The following is a 22,232-nucleotide window of genomic DNA, read 5'->3' on the forward strand; positions in this document are numbered from 1 at the left end:
GCAGTAGAGACCTAATAGGAGGCTGCTAGCTGAATCCAGACAGAGACTTAGAGGGAGCCGGAGCTGGGAATTGTCAATTATGTTAATTGGCAAGGCTGTTTTCCGTCACCCTTTAGATTTCTAGAGTGCAGAGAACATCTGCCTGTGTGAGTGTCTTTCAAGTATGTGAATCTGCACTGTACTGTGACCGAGCTGCCTTGGTTAATGAATTCTCCAGAAGCAAAGCACCATTATGAAAGTTGAATGTTTAAAAACAAATACCCACATTTTCTGGAAAAAGAACCAGATGAGGAACCAGATAACTTGCATTCTGGGCTGCTTCTGCTACTTAAGCACCAGATAGCCTGAGCCAAATTACTTAAATGTCTCAAACTGTGGCTGATTTCTTATCTGTGGAACAGGTGTAACAATTCTTGCCCAGCCCCAACTTACAGTGTGGTTCTGATGCTGGAATGAGATAAGGAAAGAATAAGGGTTTTGAAAGCTGTAAAATTGCTCCCGGGTTGGAGGGAGCCGCAGTTGTAGTTTTCATAGTGAAGGTGTACAGGCCTTGCAGGGATAGCCTGGAGGGCAATGAAGGAAGTTCTCCCGCCTCTGGGGCATGTTTAGAGATGCGGCGCTGTCCACTGCGTGGGTGCTGACGGGCCTCACTTTGCTGGGTAGGGCCGTATTTGAAAGGTGATGACATATTTCACCCTTAGAGATGGGAAGCCACAGCCTGGGCATGGCTGGAAAGGGTAGGCACAGATACTCAAGTTAATCTGTTCTTCTCTGCACACACCTCTCAGTACAGTGATGGGCAGCTGTGAACCAGAAAAACAAGTGTCAGGATCTAGCTGGCCAGCCAGTTGGGTATGCTTGGATGTTTCGCCTATCCTAGGGCATGAGGCAGAAATCCAGAAGAACCTTGATTAACCCAGGAGCTAAGGGGTGAGCCAGCATGCTGTCCAGGTAATACCTGATTCTAAAGCCTGTAACAAAGTCTTGATTGGAGATGTGTCAAATCTTAATTTTTGTTAGTTTTGCATGGTTTATTTATTATTATTATTATTATTAATTATTAATACCTAACCTTTGAGCATTTACCGTCTGCCAAGAACTGTGCAAAGTGCTTATTTGCCTTTTCCCATTTAATACAGTAGCCCTGTGGGGTGGATACTGTCAGTTTCACTTTGTAATTAGGGAGACTGAGACCCAGAGATGCTTCAGATAACACACAGTGGGTGGAAAAGCTGTGATTCAAACCCAGGACAGTCTCCTGAGCCTACACTCTCAACCGCTACCATCTTCTTTCTCCCTTCACCTGGCACTCCACATGCTTCCTGCCCCTGGTTTTGAAGTTTCTGACAGCACAGATCTTCAGAAGGCATTTTTGGTTGATAAATGACACATCACACAGTGGCCTCAGCTCACTGTGTCTCTCTCTTCTTCATAGCCCATGGCTGACATCGAGCAGCTCTCCCTGGCTGCTTACAGCTCATGAGCAAATGGATGCCAGCACTGTATGCATCAGATTGACTAACTCTTGCCAACTAATGCATGTGGGAATTTTAAGGAGAGCAGAAGACAGGGAAAGGGATTGCTCTGGGTCAGTTTTTCAAAAAGTGGCCATGTAGCTTGTAGTCTGCTCAGCATTCATGATGATGCTTGTCAAAATCTCCCCACAAAAGTCTTTGCAAATGTCATGATTCTGATAATACCATTTACCTCTGTGTATGATTTACAAAGTAGTTTTTACATGCATTGTCTTGTTTAGTCTTCACCACAGCCCTGGCCCCGTGAGGAGAGGAGAGTTACAAAGACTCATTTTGCAAGCTATGAAGTACCTGGAGAGTTTCAGCTATTGCCCCAGGCCCCAAAGCTAGTCGGTGGCACAGCCAGGACCTACACACTGCTTTCCTGACTTTAACTTTTACTCTGTTCCCAAGTTTCTCTTTGCTTTCTCTATTAAGGATGTCATTAAGTGATCTGACTTACTGTATTCAGAAGTCAACAGGAATTATTAAAGTGAGGTGTTTTGTGCTACACACTGTTAGCGAATCAGAATAAATAAAAGGTCATGTAATTGGTTGTTGTGTTAGGTTTAATTGATTTGCACCTGCTTTGTATGGCAGAGAATACACCTATATCTTTTGTGGCATATTATTGGACCAAAAGCCCTTCTAGCTTTAAAAGCCCCAAGGCTTCGGGGCGCCAGGCTGACTCAGTTGATTAAGCATCTGCCTTCGGCTCAGGTCATGATCTCAAGGTCCTGGAATCGAGCCCCATGTCAGGCTCCCTGCTCAGTAGGAAGTCAGCTTCTCCCTCTCCCTCTGCCTCCTCCCCCCCCCCCGCCCATAAGCTGTCTCTCTCTCAAATAAACAAATAAAATCTTTAAAAAAAAGAAGTCCAGGGGCGCCCGGGTGGCTCAGTCGTTAAGCGTCTGCCTTCGGCTCAGGGAGTGATCCCAGCGTTCTGGGATCGAGCCCCACATCAGGCTTCTATGCTGGGAGCCTGCCTCTTCCTCTCCTACTCGCCCTGCTTGTGTTCCCTCTCTCTCTGGCTGTCTCTCTCTCTGTCAAATGGATAAATAAAATCTTAAAAAAAAAAAAAAGAAGTCCAAAGGCTTTAATAGATGATCAAACATGGAGTTTATGTAATGTCTTTTAAAAGTTGACCATCAAGATCTTGGTTAGGAACACAAGCTCCTGTTATCACATTGTTTCCATGGAGAAATTAGCCTTGGCTCACATCATTTCAGCTCTTGGTGCCTTTTCCAGGAATGGAGTGAGCCGCTACAGGAGAGAGGACTGGTCGTGCTTGTCACTTAGAGCTCTCTCCCCTCCTGTTATTGAAGGGGGCTGATTTGCTTTTCTGGGCTCTCTCAGTTTGTCCTGTGATCTGAACATAAATCATCTTTGAGGTCCTCGTGATTGGTTTTTGTTTTGTTTTGTTTTTTTGGGGGGGCAGTTTTCCCTGAAATAAACCTGAATGGAACACTTTCTTATATAGTTTTGAACCTCCTCTTTAAAGTGTTTAATTGGCAGCAAGGGGCTTTACTCAGAGAATGTAGAACTGTTGTCACTCAAGCCTTTTTGGTTGGGACACCAGGCAAGTTCCTGTACTAAAGAGATCCACCATCACAATGGCTGAAACTAGTCCATAGTAGGTAGTGGTCCAGGCCTTCTGTCTTCATCATGTGGCTTCTGCTTGATGGTTGAAGGGGGAAGCTTCTAATTTTACCATCTCCTGGGGGAAAGGGTTGGGGTGCGGGGCAGTCACATGTAGTCATTTTAAGGTCAAGATCTGGCAGAAGCACGTTCTTTTATCCTAGGGGCCAGAACTTAAGTTATATGGCTACATTTAACTGCAAAAGAGGCTGAGAAATATCTTTAGGTGGGAGGTCATGAGTCCAGCAAAATCTGTTTTTAAGAGTGGAGAAGAGATCGAACATTAGGAGAAGCTTTCAGTGTGCTGAGTCGTGGTACCAATGGGAAGGCTTCAATAGAGTTATGAAGCTCTCCTGAGAGCTGCGAAGATGTGTGAGCACAGGGCCAGAATCTAGGCAGGCACACAAAAATCAGGGAATATGCAGCCATCTGGAAGTCAGGGCGACTCAGGGCTCAGAAAGTAGGCAGCCAGGTAGAACCAAGGTGCCAGGGGGAATATGAATAATCCAAAAGACTTCAGTTGTCTATTAGAGGAAATTCATCAGTGTAAGTGGTACAGTAAAAAGAGCACTGAGCTAGGAGTCAGAAGACCTAGGTTTGAGTCCAGCTCCTTCTGCTTCATAACATGGGCAGAATACTTTGAAGAATGTTTGCTTTATCATCTACAATATGGGAATAACAGTGATGGCCTTTCCTGTCTCCCAGGCTTAGTGTGAGAGTAATGGAAGGGGAAGTGCTCTGCAAAATGCAGCTCCATGGGAACTGGCATAGCGTCTGTGTTACTCACCTGTGTCCCCAGCACCTGCTATAAGGGCTGGCATGGACATATTCATTGAATGGAGTGTGAAATGTGAGAGGTGGGAAAGAAAATGCATTGTGCAGAGATCTTGATCCTGGAAGGTCTTCTCTGCTGGGCAGAGTGGTTCTTCTGCTCCCTACTGGCCACGGTCTTGAGCCTACGTGTATAACCAGGTACCCCACCCGGACGTGACCAGATGGCAGGGCAGCTCTCAACCAGGTAGCGCAGGACACATAATATGTCTTTGTCAAGGCCATTTGCTTATTCCATTGAGTAGGTGACAGAATCCAACAAAAGAGGAGCTAGGACTTCCAGTTGGATATCATGGTCCATGAATGTGAACTGATCATTTTTAAATGGTCTCTTCTACCTGCAGATTGGAAGATGAAGCCTTCCTAAGGAAGGACTTCTTGCTTCAAAAACTAAGATGTGGTTATAAAATTCCCTTGTCAATTTGAAAAAAAAATTATGTGGCTTGTTCAAAATAATAAATGTTTACTGAAAATATGATAGAGATAAGAGATTACAAAGATAAGCTTATGATTTCTATCCTATGGGCATTTCTGTCCTGGCCAGAGTGATTTTTTCTTTCTCTTGCTGGAGAAATGGGGGCTCAGTGGATAATCAACAAAAATTTTTAACTTTCATTCATTTTGTTATTTAATTTGTTTATTCACTAAGGGTGACCTTCTTTCTTGGAACACAGTGGAGTATTTTTAAATGGACTTTATTGGAAAAAAGCAGGAGTTGAACTTACATTCACAGTATGCTCCTGACTCTGTTAAAGGCTTATGCATGGAAGGAGGGAAAAGCACCAAAATGTTAACAGTGGTTCTCATCTTATAAATTCAAGGTGATTTTTATTCTCATCTCCTTCTCTGTGGTTTTCTATTTTTCAGCAGTGAGCATGTGTTACTTTTATATCATAAACGGCTAGTTAAAAATGAGTCTTACAGGGGTGCCTGGGTGGCTCAGTCGTTAAGCGTCTGCTTTCGGCTCAGGGCGTGATCCTGGCGTTGTGGGATCGAGCCCCGCATCAGGCTTCTCTGCTGGAAGCCTGCTTCTTCCTCTCCCACTCCCCCTGTTTGTGTTCCCTCTCTTGCTGGCTGTCTCTCTCTCTCTGTGTCAAGTAAATAAACAAAATATTAAAAGAAAATGAGTCTTACGAATTAATACTCTCCAGCCAAATCAAGAATTTTTATTTTTGGCAACCTGGCCTGGGCTATAAGCTCTCATGTTAACTCAGACCTAGCCAGGTTATTTTCAGACAAGTTAAGGGATTTGTTAGAAGGAAGATGTTTTCCTTGTGGAAGTCAACACAGAATGCAATTGTTTTGTAATATGTCAGGAAAGAGGTCCTGAGGAACTCTGCTCCTGGAATTTGACCAGCCTGTATTACAGTCCCTTACGGAAATGTACTTTGCAGCTTTCACACTTGCCATGAGCTCGTTTTCCTTTCTCTTACACTCGTGTGTTCCTTAGGGACCCCCGCTGCCATCTTCCTGGGACTGGAGGACCCTGTCCTTTGTTCTCTCAGGTCCTGCCACTTCCAGTGCCCTCTGTGCATGTGACCCTCCATCTGTTTGTGACTGTAGATTTGGTCGTGGTTTCTTCCCACCGCCGTGTTTGTAGACTGAAGAGAAATAGTTGTTGTTCTCTTCTCTGTTACAGCTGTCCCTTACCCTTGTCATTGCTCAGGTGAGTAGCCTGAGCTGTGCTCCTGGGACAGAATGAAGAGGAGGGTTCAGGACTGTAGGGAAAGGGTGGGGATACCGAGCTGGCTGCGGAACCTTGGAGAAGCCACGGGGCCATCCACCAAGCGCTTGGCCCGTGCCTGGCAGGGCCCTCTCTGGCACAGCTCCTGCAGATGGCTGCTTGGTGTTTGAAGCCATGCACTGATCTGTTGCTGTCCTGTGATGTGGCCGTCACTGTTCTAGATGCTGTCAGGGGGCACAGTGATGAGCAAGGCAGACCTGCCCTCTGCTGTCACGGAGCTTTCATTCTCGTGGGAGAGAGAAATGGTTAGCAGGGAAGCAAATGAAGCTCATCATGGATTGCAAGAATGGCATCAGAGTTGGTTACGTGGGCCCTTCCGTAGTGGAGCAGAAGGGCCGGGTTGGGATGATTCCAAGGCCTGGCTCCTTCTATGCCCCTGGTGCTTTCTGGTGGGGAGGGACGAGATCGGGAAGGTCTCCCGGGAAAGCTGAGCAGCTTCTCCCATTCAGTCTGCCGGGGCCATGTCTGGGCTGGCAGACTTGCAGAGAGAGCGAAAGCTGACGCATGAGCCCGGGACGGGCCCTCTTGGTCATTCCACTTGCCCATCTCTGGGCTGCAGGCACACATCCTTCTTTTCTGCAGAGCAATGAGCCAGTCTGCACAGAGTCCCAGTCTGTCCATGTTGCAGCTCTGGCTGAGGCCAAGCCCGAGCCCGAGTTTTCTCCCTGATTTGCAACTTCTGATGAGGACCAGCCTCTCCGTGTCCCTCCGACAGGACACTGGACCGCTGTTCCTTTACGGGACAGGATTTTCTGTTTTGTGGTGGTGGTGGTTGTTTTAGTTTTAATGCGCTCCTCCCTGCTGCCCCATCCTTCGCCCACCGCTGGTCCTTTTCCTGGTGGCCAGAGTCTGGCCTTGTGTGGACTTGGGCCGTTTTGCTGTGAGCTCTTGATCACCCGCGCTTCCAGGACCTTTGGGCATCACTGTCTGCTTGGCTTTCGACTGCCCAGAAAAGCTGGGAGTTGGGTAGTTGTGAGTGATTTTCCTGAGCTTCCTTGTGGAGTCTTCTTTTCTATTATACTTCACTGTCAGATGGGCCATTTGTCCTGCTCTTTGTGCCCCATCTTTCTGAAAAACCAGGACAAACAGGACCCTCGCTCCTGTGGAAACTCAGCAGTACCCTTCCTCCTACAGGCCTTAGAGACTGTGTTTTCTGACCCTTCTCCTTCCATCTTCCTCTTCAAAGAACAACGCTTTTGAAGCTTGCCTCACCCTGGTTTGATGCCGTGTGGGGAACTTCCAGTTACCTGCCTCCCAAAGGGGTCTGGGACTCACTTGGCTTCCAGAGCTCCCCTCCTTGCTCTCACTGCTCTCCCACCCATGAGCCGTGATGTTTAACCAGAGAAGAAGTCATTCATGCTGTGTTCATTTAACACTCCTACCAGGGCCCACAGGAAGGCTTTTGTTACTAAATTAATTTTCTTGGGGAGTGGGGTAGCTTGTTACTATTCTCATCCTTTTGATGTTGTTACCATTCCTTTAAAAATATATCTGCGTAAATGCGTGTGTGTGTGTGTGTGTGTGTGTGTGTGTGTGTGTGTGTGTTTAGACAGTTCTACATATAGCAAAGGGCTTTGGAATGAGGGGGCCCTCACAGGGCCTGGATTTAAGCCCTGGGAGCACTCGTGATCCTTTGGGCAAAATATCCTCTTGTCCCAAATATCTACTGGCTGAAATTTGTACAGTTTTGTTTCAATCTTCATTTCATAGTTTCCCCCAGTTTCTGGAACAGCTTTGGGGTTCACTGTTTGCAGCATCCAGAGAAGAATGCAGTCATTGGATCCTTCCCTTAAAGACACAGGCTCTGGGAGGAGAGCCTTCCGTTGCCTGCCTCGTGCCTGTGGCTTTCAGACCTCCGGTGTCTGAGGACGTCGTCCGGAGCTTTGAGGCCTCAGGGCCAAGGCTCCTGTTTGGAGTGCGCCTGTTACAGTCAGGATGGCCCGGGCCGTCGGCAGACCTCCTTTACTTGGCCCTAGCGTGGTGGAGAGCACCCAGGTTGCTTTGAAATAAGCAGTTTTATTTAAAACAAGTTTAATCCAAAAGTTGCCTCTGAGGTGGTCTGAATGGCAATCCCCTCTGCTCGTGTGTTTCAGCTGGGTAATTCAGCAGCCTGGCTTCGTCTGCCTGGCAACTTGTGGCTGGCAGGCACCCCCCTCGGGCCCCTCCACATGGCTTTGCCTCCCCCTGTAAGGAGGGCGCGGAGAAGGGGTGCTTTCCCTTGGTCTGAAACAGGACCAGGCTGCGCGAGGCTGCAGGGATGAGGAGGCTGTCTCTTCATCACTGTTAATTGAGGGTCTCCTGTGTGTCTGGTATATGGGAAGCCACTGGAGGCTTGAGAGCAAGAAAGTAATCCATGATTTACATGTTTTAAAGGTTCTCCTGGCTGCCTGTGGGCTGAAGTGGGAAGGATAAGCATGGAGCAGAGGCATGGGTTAGGAGCTGGTTCCAGTCCAGGCAGCCAGGCTGGCTCGCACGCTGCTAGGAGGCACCTGTGTGAGCAGACGGGGCACAGGCAGGCCCTCACTGGCTGCCCTTGCCATTTGCCCTCGGGCTCTAGATTCCCCGCACCATCAGCCTGCCTGCCCTAAGTGTGCCAGGCCCTGCAGAGCTCCTGCTTCGTGGCTGGTGATGTTCGGTCCACCTGGAATATTCTTTTCCCCTGCTTCCCAATCTTGGTGGTTCTGCCACTGCCTCACCCAGTGACCTTGGAAAAGTTACCAGATCTCTCTTGAGCCTCAATTTCTTCATCTCTGAAAGGTGATCATAGAGCCACCTCATGGGATTGGGAGGGAAACACGATATGCACTTGAGTGTGATCACTGCAGGCCTCTGCCTTGGTCTCCTGCTTCCCACCTTGCCCTGCTCTGTGTGCTCTCTGTCCAGTGACCCAGTGAGGTGGGGTCCACTCAAGTTGTACCCTCGCTCAGAACCCTCTCGACAGTAGCTTCCCGTCTTGCTCAAAGTAAAAACTAAATCCTCAGCATGGTACGCAAGGCTGCCTGGTGCTCCCCTGACCTCATCTCCTATCCCGGGGCCTGGCGGGTAGCCGAGCAGGCAGAGTCGGGCCGAACTCGCTATGGTGCCTGGGGGGTGGCACCCCCCTGAGTTATGCAGTGCACGACTCATGTGGCCGGATGCATGGATCCCGGCTGCCCCTCTCTTGTTCCACTCTGGCCACATCAGGGACCTCGCTGTTCTGCAAACATGCCAGGCCTGTTTTGGGCTCAGGCTCTTTCCTCTGACGGCTCCCTCTGCCTTGAATTTTCTTCCTCCAGATTATCCGTGTGGCATGATCACTCACCTTCTTCAGGTCCTTTCTTAAATGTCACCCTGTTTAACGTGTACCATTCAGCCCACTGCCTCCCAGATGTTTCCCTCTTTCCACTTTGATTTATTTTTCATCTTGGCTCTTACTATCATCTAACATAGTCTACATTTGACTTACTTATTTGGTTTATTGTCTCTTTTCTCGATAGAAGATAAGCTGCGAGAGCAGAGACTAGTGTTTAGCTCATTCACTGCTGTCTCCCCAGTGCCTCAAACGGTGCCTGGCAGGTAGCAGGGGCTCGCTAATGAATGCATGACTGAGTTTGCACTAAAGCAAGTGAAGGGTTTGGTGTGTTTGCTTAGCACGTAGGAAGCACCCAGAGAGTGCCGACCACCTTTGTTTTCATGGTTGGTGTCGATTATCCTTCCGGGACCAGCTCGTCCACAGGTTGAATTGCATCATGGCCACCTCTGCTCCTCGCTGCCCTTCCCTCTCTGGCATTTATCACACTACATTAGTGGGACTTGCCTCACTCTTTTCCCTGTATGAGCCCAAAGTCCTGTGGGGCAAAGACAGGCTTGTTGGGATTTGTATCCTTAGGACCCTGCACCTGTGGGGCAACGTGGAGTAGGCGCTCAGGCAGTGTCTATTGCTGGCAGCCATGACAGGCGGAAGGGGCTCTGCAGTCCCTAACTGGTGGGCCTGGCTGCAACATCACTGCCTCCTGTGTGCACCCCCCCCCCCGCAAGGGGCGCCAAGAGAGAGTTTGACCACCACTTACATGATGAAATCTCTAATAGTATGTTTAGAACAAAGTTGGGGGAGCAGAGGGCCTCCTGTGCCTAGCCCTTTGGATGACGGTGTCTGGGTGACTTGCCAGTTCCACATGTGAGAGTCTGGCCCTTTGGCTGTTCCGGCCTCAAGGAGACAGTGTGATTCCATTTACGCTCCTTCAGTGGGGACCATGTGAGCAACACCGGAGGCTTTGGAGGAGGCAGGGGAGAAGCAGAGAGAGCTTGAGCTGGCCCCTAGGGAATTTGGGGTGGGAGAGGAGATCATGCTTCTGGAGCGTAGCCCCTGGCCAGTCCGGGGACAAGGGTGGGTGCCCTGGGAGGCATGAGCAGGTAGGTGATTTGGGCCCTATGAGGGAGGGCGGTAAATGCCAGGGCAATGAGTTTGGCCTCTTGTACTTGGCAGGAGGGGTCCAGATGCAGGATTCTGAGGGGCTAGGTGTAAGAATGAAGGGGGTCAGGGGAGGTGGGGAAGAGCTTTGGAGTCATTTGGCTCGTGTCCAGAGAGAGGTGTCTCGTGAGAGGCACAGGCGGCCTGCGAGTGCCATCAGAGACAAGCACTGGACCCGCAGGGTGGCAGAGCTTGAGTGGAAGCCACAAAGGGCAGGCGACTGAGGAGTTAGACATGGGGGTTCAGCATGCACGGGGTGTTGTCCTTCAGCGGACCTGTTGGTATCCCCGGGTCACTGGCATTTTCCTGCCCTGCTCTGCGTGGACTCACCAATTCCTAAGCACTGGCGTGTACAGGTCGTGCTGGGCCGGTCAGCCCGGCTCATCCATCAGCTTTGGACCAGCGCGCTCTTCAGAACAGCCTTAAACCTGGACACTGGCGAACTCAGGTTCAAGTGTCAGCACAGCCCATAACTCTCTGGGGGGCCTTGGGCAAGATGCTCATTCTCTTGGGGGTTCGCCTTCTTTATCTGCCAGGTTAGCACCACGCTAAATCCCTGCGTGCTAAGCTGGAACCTCTTAAATCCCGCCTGCCTTGGGTCAGCATTAGCCCTGGAGGCCTGGGCGGGGCTCAGCCTTCAGGTGGGAGTCCTGGTGGCCACACTGTGGAGGGGACTAGGCTTGACATCGTCTTAAGGGTTTGAACATTGTTCTCTCACCCAGGGATTGATTCATTCTGCAAAATGAGGGAGGGTTCTCTTCCCATTCCCCTTGCCTGCTTTGGGACGGAATTCCTGAAATGACCTTGGCTTTTCCCATTTCCTGTTCTGCTCTCCTAAACATGGCCCCTGCCCTATGCCCAGGGCCTCATTCTCATACGGCTACCACCTTTCTCTCTGACCTTATTGCGTGAGATTTCCTCTTACCTCTTTCCTGTCTTCCTTTGCATCTGACTTCAAGCTCTGGGCTTGATCTGCCCCGCTGGGGCAACCTTGATGGCATGAACATATATGCCTACATGTTTGCACTCCCTTTACTCTGAAGATTAATCCTCAGCCTGTTCCATGGGGCTCTGTCATTTTTATCATGCTCATTTAAGATGGCTGCATAATATTCTATCAGGGGAGTGCCTTCAATAAGCCATGAGTTTGTTATGGGGCGTTTAGATTGCTTTTAATTTTTGTTCTTTCAGCTAATGCTACATTAGCCATCTTGGCGTATTCCAGAATCATTTTATTAGGTTGGCATTTATCTAGCTAATGGCAATGGCCCAAGATCAGACAGAGAATCAGAATTTCTTTTTTCAAGAAAAACGTCGTGAAGATATATTTAAAATTTACTTTAAATGCTAGGAATGTTTTTGTTGGATTTTCCATTGAACAAAGAACAGGGTAACAGCAACATGAAATGAGACGTACGTGAAAGGCTGGATATTTACAAGCAATACGTGACTCGTTTGTTCTTCAGTGTGGAGGCGAGCCAGTACGTTCTCTTAAGGAATAATTTCTCTGCTCAAATTGAGGAATTCGGTATCCCTATAGCTTTGATGCTGTGTTAAAACAATAGAATAAAATAAACAGTGATCCCTTCTTAACGATGTTTTTAAGAAAGGCCCTAAAACAAGAGAAAGTAAATGGGATTTTTTTAGAAACAAACATGTCTCCTTAAGCCAGAGTGAGCCTGTCAGGAAGGCTTTCAGCCGTGAAAGCAGGTTGCGAAGTTGCTGAAAGGGTTTGGCTTTTTGTTGGTCGTAAGGAAACAACCAGAATGAAACTGACAAACGAGCGTCACTGATGGGGTTCCCAGTGCTCTTTTTAGCCTGGAACCCACGTGGCTTTGGGGTAGTGGGGACGGCTTCGGGTGCCCCGCTGATCTGTTGTTGCCGTTTCAGTCTCTGGTTGATGAGTACGTGGACCGTTTCAACCTAATCGAGCAAATGTCAGCTGAGTCTTCACAGTGCATAAGGTTGCGGGGAAGAAAAATTGGGAAAGAAAAAACCTAAGGCACCACCCTTGTTTCTGAGGAGCTCATGAACTGGGAGTGGGAAGGATACAACAAGTCTAAAACCGATGCTCCTTCAAGGGCGACTAAGAAGAGGGGCGGGGGCAGTGAGCCCCACCCTGTTAGAGAAGGGCCGAATTCCATTTCCCTGGGAGGCTAGGGCGGGGATGGGGGGTGGTCAAGGAAGATGTTATGGAGGAATTGCTTTGGTCAGCACCTTAAAGGACTGGCTGAGATGGGGACTGGACGTTGCCAGCAGAGCTGACACGCTGATAGGGGAGATGGAGATGGGAGGACATGGGGATATGTTTGGGGTTTGGCTGTGTTTTTGGGTGTGTGTCAGATGGCAGGCACGGTTCGAAGCACTTCCTCTATAGTAGCTCATCTCATCTCTACAGTGACCCGAGGGAGGCGCTATCACTGCCCCCATTTTGCAGATGAAGAAATAGACATAAAGGAATTCATTAGCTGCCCAAGAGCATCCTGCCGTAGAGCGAAGATCAGACCCAGGTGGTCTGGCGCCAGCATCTCTGCTTCTAAGCACAAAGCTGTCCTGCCTGTGATGTCGGGGAAGAGCAGGCACTAGAACCAGAGGCTTGGAGTACCGGTGATTCGGGGTATGTAGGTGGAAGAGGGGTCAAGGTGGGGATGAGAGGGATTGCAGGGGTGGGGGTGGGGGAGTTTGCTGAGAGCCAAGAGGGGCCACAGGAAGAAAGAGTTTCAGGGAGGGGTTTGTCAATAAGGCCCAGCACAAGGGCCAGCAGAGTTCCAGGAGGTGAGATTTAAGAGCAGTTCTGAGCCAAGGAGAGAGCCGGGCGGGCCTCTGGAGAAGGCAGCCAGGCTGCAGATGGTGCAGTGCTGTTCATTCTGGATGATTCTGTGTTTTGAAGGTGGGGAAGCAGGCACAGGTATTGGGTATCATTGTCTGTGTCCTCGTCTCAGTAGAAAGAGGGGAGCATGACAGAGAGGGGCAGGTGAGAGCTGGCACTGCTAATTTGGCAAACCCAGTGGCTTTTCTGCAGCCTAATGATTTTTGAAAGCTGTTGGCAATGCTGAGGCCCAAGTGTGATTCCCTTATCTGAATGCTGTAGCAATCGCTGTTTTTCCTGGAAAATTGGGCCCATGTGGGCCCTGTGTGTGGTTTATTTGAGTTCCATTTTTATAACCTTATTACCTTGTCCCCATGATGCAAGAGGCCTCTCTTTTCTCGAGCTTTGCTGTGAAAATTGTTTCTTAAAAGGCACAAAGCGATCTCTCATCATTTGGGTGGTGTTCTTTCCATAGTAGCACTTTTCTGCAGACACTGCACACACTTTTCATCACCCCTGACACCAGTTGTCATATTTTTCTGATCGTTGGCAATTTACTGAGAACTTTTAGGCAGCTTTTAAATCGCACTGCTTAGGTGTTTGTCACGATTTCTCCCAGGAGAGTTTGTGCGTGTACATATCCATTCAACTCCTACCAATGACCTTGCTGAGGCCTGACACCCCATCCTGTCCTCTTGAGTTGATAACAATAGCAATTAGCATTTGTGGAACCTGAGCTGTTAGCAGGCCCTGTACTAAGGGATTTATGTTCATGATCTCAATTATTCCCAGTCTCTATAAAGAAAGTACTATTACTTCCCCCATTTTACAGATGAAGAAAATGCATATTAAAGAGGTAGAATAGCTTGCCTCAGGTCCCACAGCTAATAAATGGCAGATCTAGGCCTCACTGGAGGCCTTTCTGACCTTGGAGCCCAGGTATTGCATTCATACATTCATGTATTCATTCATTCAACAACAAGTGATTGTCTACAGCGTGGCAAGCACTGTGCTAGGCCCAGGGGGTCCAGCCAAGGGGAAAAAGCAAAAATTTCCTGCCTTCGGCTCACATGCAACATCGGGGACACGGAGGGGAAAAGAAAGTCCGTTATCCAGTATGATAATGAGGACTATGGCGAGGAGGTTGGCTAAGAAGCGTTGGGAGAATTTTAGAGTAGTCAACGTAGGTCTCATGGGGAAGGAGACCAAACTGTTAGGAGAAGTAGCAAAAAAGGCCCACATCTCAGTGCATCAGCTCAAGGAAATTTTCTTGGTTTACAATAAAACTGTATTTCTTCGTACAGAAAGATTCCAGTGTGGCTGCTCCTTTCTTGTGGTTATTGAGGGGACCCCCCCTTATATCTTATGGCTCTGCCTTCTTCAAGGCCTTCCGGTGCTTCCCATTCAGCTGGACGATGAGTAAAAAGAGAGGTCTTGTGGGGGAGTTTTTATGGGCCCGTCTGGAAGAAGCTTGCGTCTCTCCCACCCGTTGGTCAGAACTCAGTCATATGTTTGCTCCTACCTGCAAAGGAGGCTGTTGGGAACTAGGGTTGAGCCATGTGCCCCCAAGAAAAAGGAAATGGGTTTTTGTGAACTTGGAGTGCATGCCATAGCGAATGAAGTGAAGTGAGTCATACGTGTCACTCGGGAAAGAGCATCAGGGAGTGGGAACCGCAGGGTCAAGGTGGCCAGCGTGGCTGGGGGACGGGGAGGAGAGTGGCAGAAAGTGAGGGCAGGGACGTCATGGGGGCGGAGCCATTGGGTCATTGTCTGGACTTGGTTGCACTGGGAATGACCAGGCGGGCCAGGAACATGGCAGGGTTTTTGAAAGAGGACTGACATGGTTTGAGTTACATCTTGAAAAGATCACTCTGCCTGATGTGTTGATTGACTGAGGGAAGAGAAGTTCGAGTCCATTGGAGTAGCCCCGCTGAGTGACGAGAGTAGCCAGCTCCCGACGGATGGTGGTGGGGGCGGGATTTGAGATCTGTCCTGGAGGTGGAACCACAGGGCTTGCTGTGGGCTTGGTGGGGGGTGTGAGACAGAGAGAGGAGTCGGGCTTGTTCTGAGGTTTTGGCTTTCGCCTAATGACTGTTAGCCTCACTTTCTCCCTGCAGAAGAGGGGAATGTTTTGAGGAGAAGATATTTGAATGCCCTCTGGGCCCTGACCTATCTCACAGTAGGCTCTCTTCCTGCACAGTACTTTCTCTAGCACAGCCAAGCAATTCATAGTCTTTTTTTTTTTAAGATTTATTTATTTATTTTAGAGAGAGAGTGCACACAAGCATGGGGGAGGGACAGAAGGAGAGGGAGAGAGAGAATCTCCAGCAGATTCCTCAGTGAGCACAGAGCCCAACACGCAGCTCGATCCCACCACCCTGAGATCATGACCTGAGCCGAAACTGAGTTCACTGCTTAACGGACCGAGCCACCCAGGCGCCCCCACCCACATTCTAACGGAGCTTTCAGACAGAGGGACAGCACCCGCGGCTCCTCCCAGCACAGGGTGTGGATGAGACAATGTAAGCAGTGGTCCCACATCATCATCTGGAATCTTTGGGCCAAGCCTTGGGGCCCCCGGATGTGGAAGGGCCTGATGTTCCCTGTGGGGGGCTGAGAGATGCCTCTAGAAACCACTTCCAATCCCTGCTGTCTGTAATGTAAGAGCACATGTGTGTTTGGGAATGGGAATGGAAACAGCTTCCCTGGTCCTTCCTTGGCCATCATGACCTGTCCAGGCAGAAACTAGAAGTGGAACTCTTTAATAGGCAGTGATCTCAGTGGGAGCATAAAGGGGGAGAAAGTCCATCTCAAACAGAGCAGGGCGTGAGTCATGGCAACAAACGTGGCATGCCAACTAGGTGCTGGGCACTGGCTAGGTAAGTATTTTGTTTTCACCGGAGAGCAACACAATACTGTTTCTGTCCTCGTGGCAGAGGTAAACCCATGTGGATAGACCGTAGAATGATTCGTTGGAAGACATTTTATTTACGCCTAAGTATTTATTTTTAGCAATTGTGAATGGCATTGTATTTTTAATTTTGGTGTCCATGTGTTCATTGCTAGTGTATAGAAATAAAACTGATTTTTAAAAATTGTTTTATCTTATATCCTGCATCCTTGCTAAACTCACTAATTAGTTCTAGGAATGTCTTTTGTGTATTCCTCAGGATTTTGTACATAGGCAATCATATCGCCTGCAAATGGAGATTTGTTTTATTTCTTCTGTGCCCATCTGTATGTTTTTTATTTCTCTTTGCTGTCCTTTGTGCTGACTAGGACCTCTAGTACCATGCTGAATAAGATTGGGAAGAGTGGACGTGATTGTCTGTCCCTAGTCTTGGGGGGAAGGCAGTCTTCCAACATCAGGTAGATTGTTAACTGTAGGGATTTTTGCAGATGTCCTTTGCCCTTTGCTGGTATGGTTGGGGGTCGAATAGGGTTTTCTGTGGTGCTTGGTTGCAACAGAGTGGTTACCATCTAAAAGTTTTCTGTCTTGCTAGGGGGCGCACGCTTTTGTTCAGGCATTTTGTGTGTGTGTGTGTGTGTGTGTGTATGTGCACGCACACATGCCTTCTGCATTTCTAGATTGCTGGCTTCTTTAATTCCAAGTCTGGGATATATGAGGCGCGCGCGCGCGCACACACACACACACACACACACACACACACACACACAATGTAAAAAGAAAGAAAGAAAATGCAGGGAACTCACCATGGTGTCATTCATTCCTGAGGTCCTGAGATCACTAACTGGTCTGCCTTCTTCACTCTGGCTTTCAGACATTTCCTGTACTGTCCAGGAGTTTTCTTTGCACTCCGTGTTCCTGGAAGTGGCAGTGGTTGGGAGCAGCCAGAGAGTATAGGTTGGGGCCAGTTTGTGGGGCGGCTTAAGGTCCCAGGGGCTTGATTCTGTCGGTGGTTGATTCTGAGAGCTATAGAGCGGTGAGGAGGGATGGGTGGGTGAGGGAGGGGCAGAGAGACCGGGAGGCTGTTGCCAGGGTCCAGGTAGTAGATAATGGGGTCCGTGCTGTCACAGCAGACATGGCTCAGAAAGGAAGGAGAGGAAAGTGCACATGGCAACAAGGAAGTGCCAGGTGATAGGTTATGGATGAGGTTTCTAGCTTGGGGAACCAGCTAAGATTGGGACAATCATGAGGCGCCCGAGTGCAGTAGAGCGGAAATACGCCAGGCATTTGAGAGCACATCTGGGAAACCGGACTAACGGTGCTGCCCTTCAGCGAAGGCTCCATAGAGCTACAAGTCTGGCTGCTATGTAAGAATGCAAGGAGCCTGCGTTCTGGGCAGAGGAAACGCTGTGGGAAAGGACGCTGGTACGGGTAGTGGCATGGTGGGCCTGTTGGGACCCCCCGCTGGCTGACACGTAAGTGGGCAGTTACTGGTTCCATAACTGGGCGGGATGCTCTAGGAGTTCACAAAAGAAAGAGGTTCCAGAAAGGGAGTCGGTGCCGCCAGGGGTCCGTCTGGCCACTTGTCTTCTGTTCTTTGTATGTTGGCATCCGTCTTTCCTCCTGCAGACAGACCACCCTCCTTGTGGGGGCACCACTGCTGACAGCCCCGGTTTAGCGGCTGCGGGGAAGTGGCTGCATCTGTAGCTCAAATCTAGACCAAGTCTCTGATTGGCTTAGGTCGGGGGTGTGCTTATCCCTTGGAGCCAATCGCTATTGCCAGGGAGTGGAGTACTCCAATGTGGGCTGGATCACTTGCCCACCCTTACTGGGGTATTCATGGTCTTTTTAGGAAGGTGGAAGAAAAGTGTCTATGGAAGATAAAGAAAGAATATTTACCATGGCTTCCCGTAATGTGTTTTGAAGAACTTATAGTACATCAGTGTAGGAACTCTTTGGAGAATTTTAAGCGGGGGACTTGATCAAATTTAGGTTTTATTAAAATCATTTCAGACACTGTGTCTGGGGTTGCAGTCGGGAATAAGTGACTAGAGGTGGGGAGACTGGGTAGGAGGTTGTTGCTAGAGCTCCAAGGAGAGCTGACGAGACCTGAACTAATTAAAGTCCTTAGTTGTTTCATTTGGACCTCACCTCCAGCCACAGCACCGGTGAAGAGGAGGAGTAGGATAAAGTCTAGAGACAATCAGGCAACCGGGACTTGGTGACCAGCTAGAGGATGCAGGAGGAAGAGGGGCTTAAGGAGGATCACCCCCCCCAACACCGCCACCAAGGGGGTAATAACTATTCTCCGGAAGGCTGGATTTATCTTTGGAAACTAGTTATTAAGTGGTGGCAGACTTGATATATCTTATTCGCTCCTTGAGAAATGTGAATGTTGTTGGCGTTTTGTGGTGCCTTAACTGGAAAAGAAAACTGATTGATTGTACTTTTTTCCCTTTAAAAAGTTTCCTTTCTTTATGAACTCAGATAGTAGGAGCTGCAGCTGGGACTGCCAGTTGAGAGATAGATGGGAGGAGGACCCTGGCCTGAAGACTCTTGGTCCCCCCAAGCCTGTCCCTGGGCCTGCAGGTCTACTTTAGAAACGTTCATCCCTTTGGCATTGTCCTGCTACCAAGGCTTTTCAGGATTTTAAGCAAAGAAACGACCTGATCTGACTGATGTTGTGACCAGTTCCCTCCTGAACTGGGAATTGACTGTGGATGGAGGGAGGAGTGACACCAAGAGCTAAAGCAGGGAAGCAGGCACACCTGTTGAGAGGCTCTCGCCATCATCTGCCTTGGTAATGGTGGAAGGAGTGGGAAATGGTCATATTCTGAATATATTTTGAAATACAAACCAATGTTGGTGAGGACTGGACTATGACGTAAGAGAAAGGAGACAAGAATGGCTCTAAACCTTTTGGCCAGGGCAACTGGAAGAATGTTGTCTTAAATTGAGATGGGGAAGGCTTGGAGGAGCAGGCCTGCAGGAAGGCCAGGGTTCTGCATTGGATATGTTAAGTTTGACACATTGAACGTGACTTACACAGAGCTCCTATCTATGTGATATCTTACTGGAGGTAGGCAGTCGGATATATCCTACTAGCCAGGAGTTGAGAGGAGAGGTCTAGGCTTGGAGAGGAATCTGGGCATCCTTAGCATACAAATGATGTCTGAATCCCAGACACTAGGTGAGACCAACTTGGGTGGGGGTGTAACAGGAAGGTATTACAGAGAAGATATGAGAACAAGGCCTGAGCCCTAGGGCACTCCAACATTAAGAGGTGGGGAGATAAGGAAGACCCAGCAAGGGAAAGAGTAGCTAGTGAGGTGGGTGGAAAACCAAGGGTACTATCCTGGAAGCCAAGTGCAAAGGGTCATCCAACAAGAGAGAATGGTTTAATGGTATCCAAAGCCATAAGACAAGGTCTGAGACTTGCTCACTGGATCCAGCAACATGGAGGACAGGCCCAATGCCTGCTTTTAGACCCCAGCTTAACCTTTCAAATAAGTCACAGTTTCCCCATTGAAGAAGAATACAGTGGTGCAAAACAGATCATATAAGATTGATTGAAATAAATCCAAGAAAGAAGACAGTGCCCTGGGAGTCTAGTAGAAGGGGACAGTATTTCCGGCTTTGGTGGGGAGGGTTGGGGTCAGATTCATTCATGTCTTCATTCATCATTTATTCATTCCACAAAAAATTTTATTGGGTTTCAGAGACTTATGGTGGGGAAGGGAGAAAGTGGAGTTAATTGTTTAATGGGTATAGAGTTTCAGTTTTGTGGGAAAAGAGTTCTGGAGATGGATGGTGGTGATGGTTATACAACAGCATGAATGTACTTAATACCACCGAGCTGTACACCCGAAAATGGTTACAATTATAAATTTTATGTCATGCGTACTTTACCACACACACACACACATCAGAGAAGAAAAAAAGCATATTGGCCCCATCATGACCTTGGTCTGGGATATAATGTTGGGAATGGATGGCATTTCAATAGGAGATGATATGGAGAGAAGGGGAGAAACACATCCAGCCGGAGGGAGTACAGAGAGGGACGGGACCTGCTGTCAGCTGTGTTTGTCTGGATTGTGGGGTCAGGAGCGGAGGCCGTGTGAGCGGAGGCTGGGGACTCAGGCCGGGCCGGTCGGTGCAGGCCTGGCAGGCTGCTTGCGGAGCTGGGCTTGCCTTCTTAGATTCTGGGAGCCTCTGAAGGCTCTCTGCCCAGGGGAGTGCCATTCCGAAGGTGTGCATTTAGAAGATTAATGTCATTAATCCTTCCTGTTAAACCATTGCTTATTAAAAGCAGTGGGATTGAGGCATGCATTTCTCTAGGGAAAATTGTGGCCTAGCAGAATTTTCAGCACCCAGGTACGTGTTCATGTGTTGAGTGAGTTATTTTTCCACCCGCTTTACAGACACTTCTTGAGGACTACCTAAATGCCCATGGCATCCTAGGCAGTGGGGTGAGAGAAGGCGTACATTTAATAGGTCTCTTCTCTTGAAAAGCCTGTACTCTAGAGACCCCCATTCCTAAATAAGAAATTATGCTCCCATATGTCATGTGTTACCATAAATGTCTCACCAGAGTTCCATGGGAACTGAGAGGAGGAGGTGCCTGGCTTGCTGGGGGAAAGCCTGTCCAGTGGATTGGAAAGATGAGCGGGGTTTTCTAGTCAAAGTAACAGAAATGGGCATCCTGAGAGGATGGTAAATCAAAACTTATTGGGGGCTGGAAATTTAAAGACAATGTGTCAGTATTCTCTCTTAAGGCTAAACTCTTCTCTCGTTGGCTTGTAGGTGGTGCTGGCTAGAGCGCACACTTTCAGACCCACACTTCAGTTTTCAAATGTGGAATCCTGGGCCTTCACCGGTAAGTTTGTCTGATGCCTTCTTACCGAATTATGCTATTGAGGGTCGGTATTTGGAATCAAGGGCAAGGCAGTTATCATTGAGGCGGCTCTGTGGAGGTTACCGAGCCTGGACTCGAGAGAAGCCTGTAGTACGGGCAGAAAGGAGGCCCACAGGAGAAGCGAAATTTCACTGCTTCTGTGATAGATGCAGAGAGGGGATCCAGAGGAGGGGCATCCAGGGAGAAGGGGATGGACACAGCTGGCCTCATGGAGGGGTGGGATTTTAGCTGTGTTTTGAAGGAAAAATCGAGAAAGGAGTGAAATAAGCTTTTTGGGTTTGAGAAGTTGGTGTAAGATATAAAGAAAGTGGGCTCACAGCAGCACACTCATCACAGGAGACCCTCATCCAGAGGGGTCACGGGCAAGAATTTGGGCAGGATACGATCACTCCAGACCAAGGTCAGCAAACGTGTTCTGCAAAGGGTCAGATGGTAGATATTTTTGGCTTTGCAGGCCATGGGGTCTCTGTCACAGAGACCCAGCCCCGCTGGTGGAAAATGACAGCAGCCACAGCTAATCCCCGAGTGAATGGGTGTGGCTGGGTCCCAGGAAAGCTCTGCTTACAAGAATAGATGGTAGGTAGGATTTGCCTGTGGGCTCCAGTTCACAGTCTCCTTCTCTAGACCCTGAATGCCAGGCTGAGGCACTTGGACTTTGTCCTGGAGGCACTGGGCAGCCATTGAGGTTATTTGGGGCAAAGAAGTGAAATGGCAGAAGTGACATGCTAAGACCTTTCATCTGATAGCTGGATCAGAGGCGTGCGACCTGTTCCAAGGGGCAGCAGTAATCCACATGTGACATCGTGTGGTTAACAGTGGTTCAAATGGGAGCAAAGTACCCATAGAAGACAGATTGCAAAGGGAGAACTGGAGGAGTTACAGTCTTCTTAGGCTTTAAACACAGGAGCCGAAGAGAATGAGGTGTGGTAGTTCACAGGGGTACCATTGACAAATGTAGAGCCTGGAGACGGACAGGGGTGCCTGATGTACCTGGTTTCAGATACACTGAGCTTGCGACGACAGTGCTTCATCCACAGGAAATGTCCAGTAGACAATTGGAGATGCGGGGCTGAAGCTGGACCGAGGCTTGGTCCAGAGATGGAGGAGGGAAGCTGTGGGATTAAGTGAGATCCCCCCGTGGCGAGCAGAGAGCCGAGCCTGGGGGAGTGTGCGGAACTCCGGATGGTGGTGGAAGAGAACCAGAGGCTGAGGAGGAGAGAGTCCCATGAAGGGAGGAGGAGGGGGTAGCAGAGACTCTGGAGAAGGACTTGAAGCAAGGCTGCTGAGTTCGTGACAAGTCGGTTACAGATGGCCTTGCGGAACACGGTGCCACGGAGGAGAGTGGGGGCCGAGGGCTCCAGACTGCCCAGGGCCTCACGTAAATGCAGGGCAAAGACTCAGAGAGATTAGCGGAAGAGGCCAC

The 22,232-nt window shown here is 49.1% G+C and overlaps 1 protein-coding gene across 4 annotated transcripts in view; it reads left to right on the forward strand.

Annotated features, from left to right (window-relative positions):
- BMAL1 (basic helix-loop-helix ARNT like 1) overlaps window positions 1-22,232 on the forward strand; it is a 100,800-nt gene that overhangs the window by 10,532 nt on the left and 68,036 nt on the right. For all 4 annotated transcript variants that reach the window (XM_087855287.1, XM_087855288.1, XM_045796522.2 and 1 more), the window contains exon 2: window positions 20,698-20,770. The gene's annotated coding sequence lies outside the window, so the exon portion shown is untranslated. The remainder of the gene's footprint in view (window positions 1-20,697; window positions 20,771-22,232) is intronic.

This window comes from Ursus americanus, chromosome 24 (assembly GCF_024610735.1).
Source record: "Ursus americanus isolate L20-20 chromosome 24, mUrsAme1.1.p, whole genome shotgun sequence".
Taxonomy (NCBI): Eukaryota; Metazoa; Chordata; class Mammalia; order Carnivora; family Ursidae; genus Ursus; species Ursus americanus.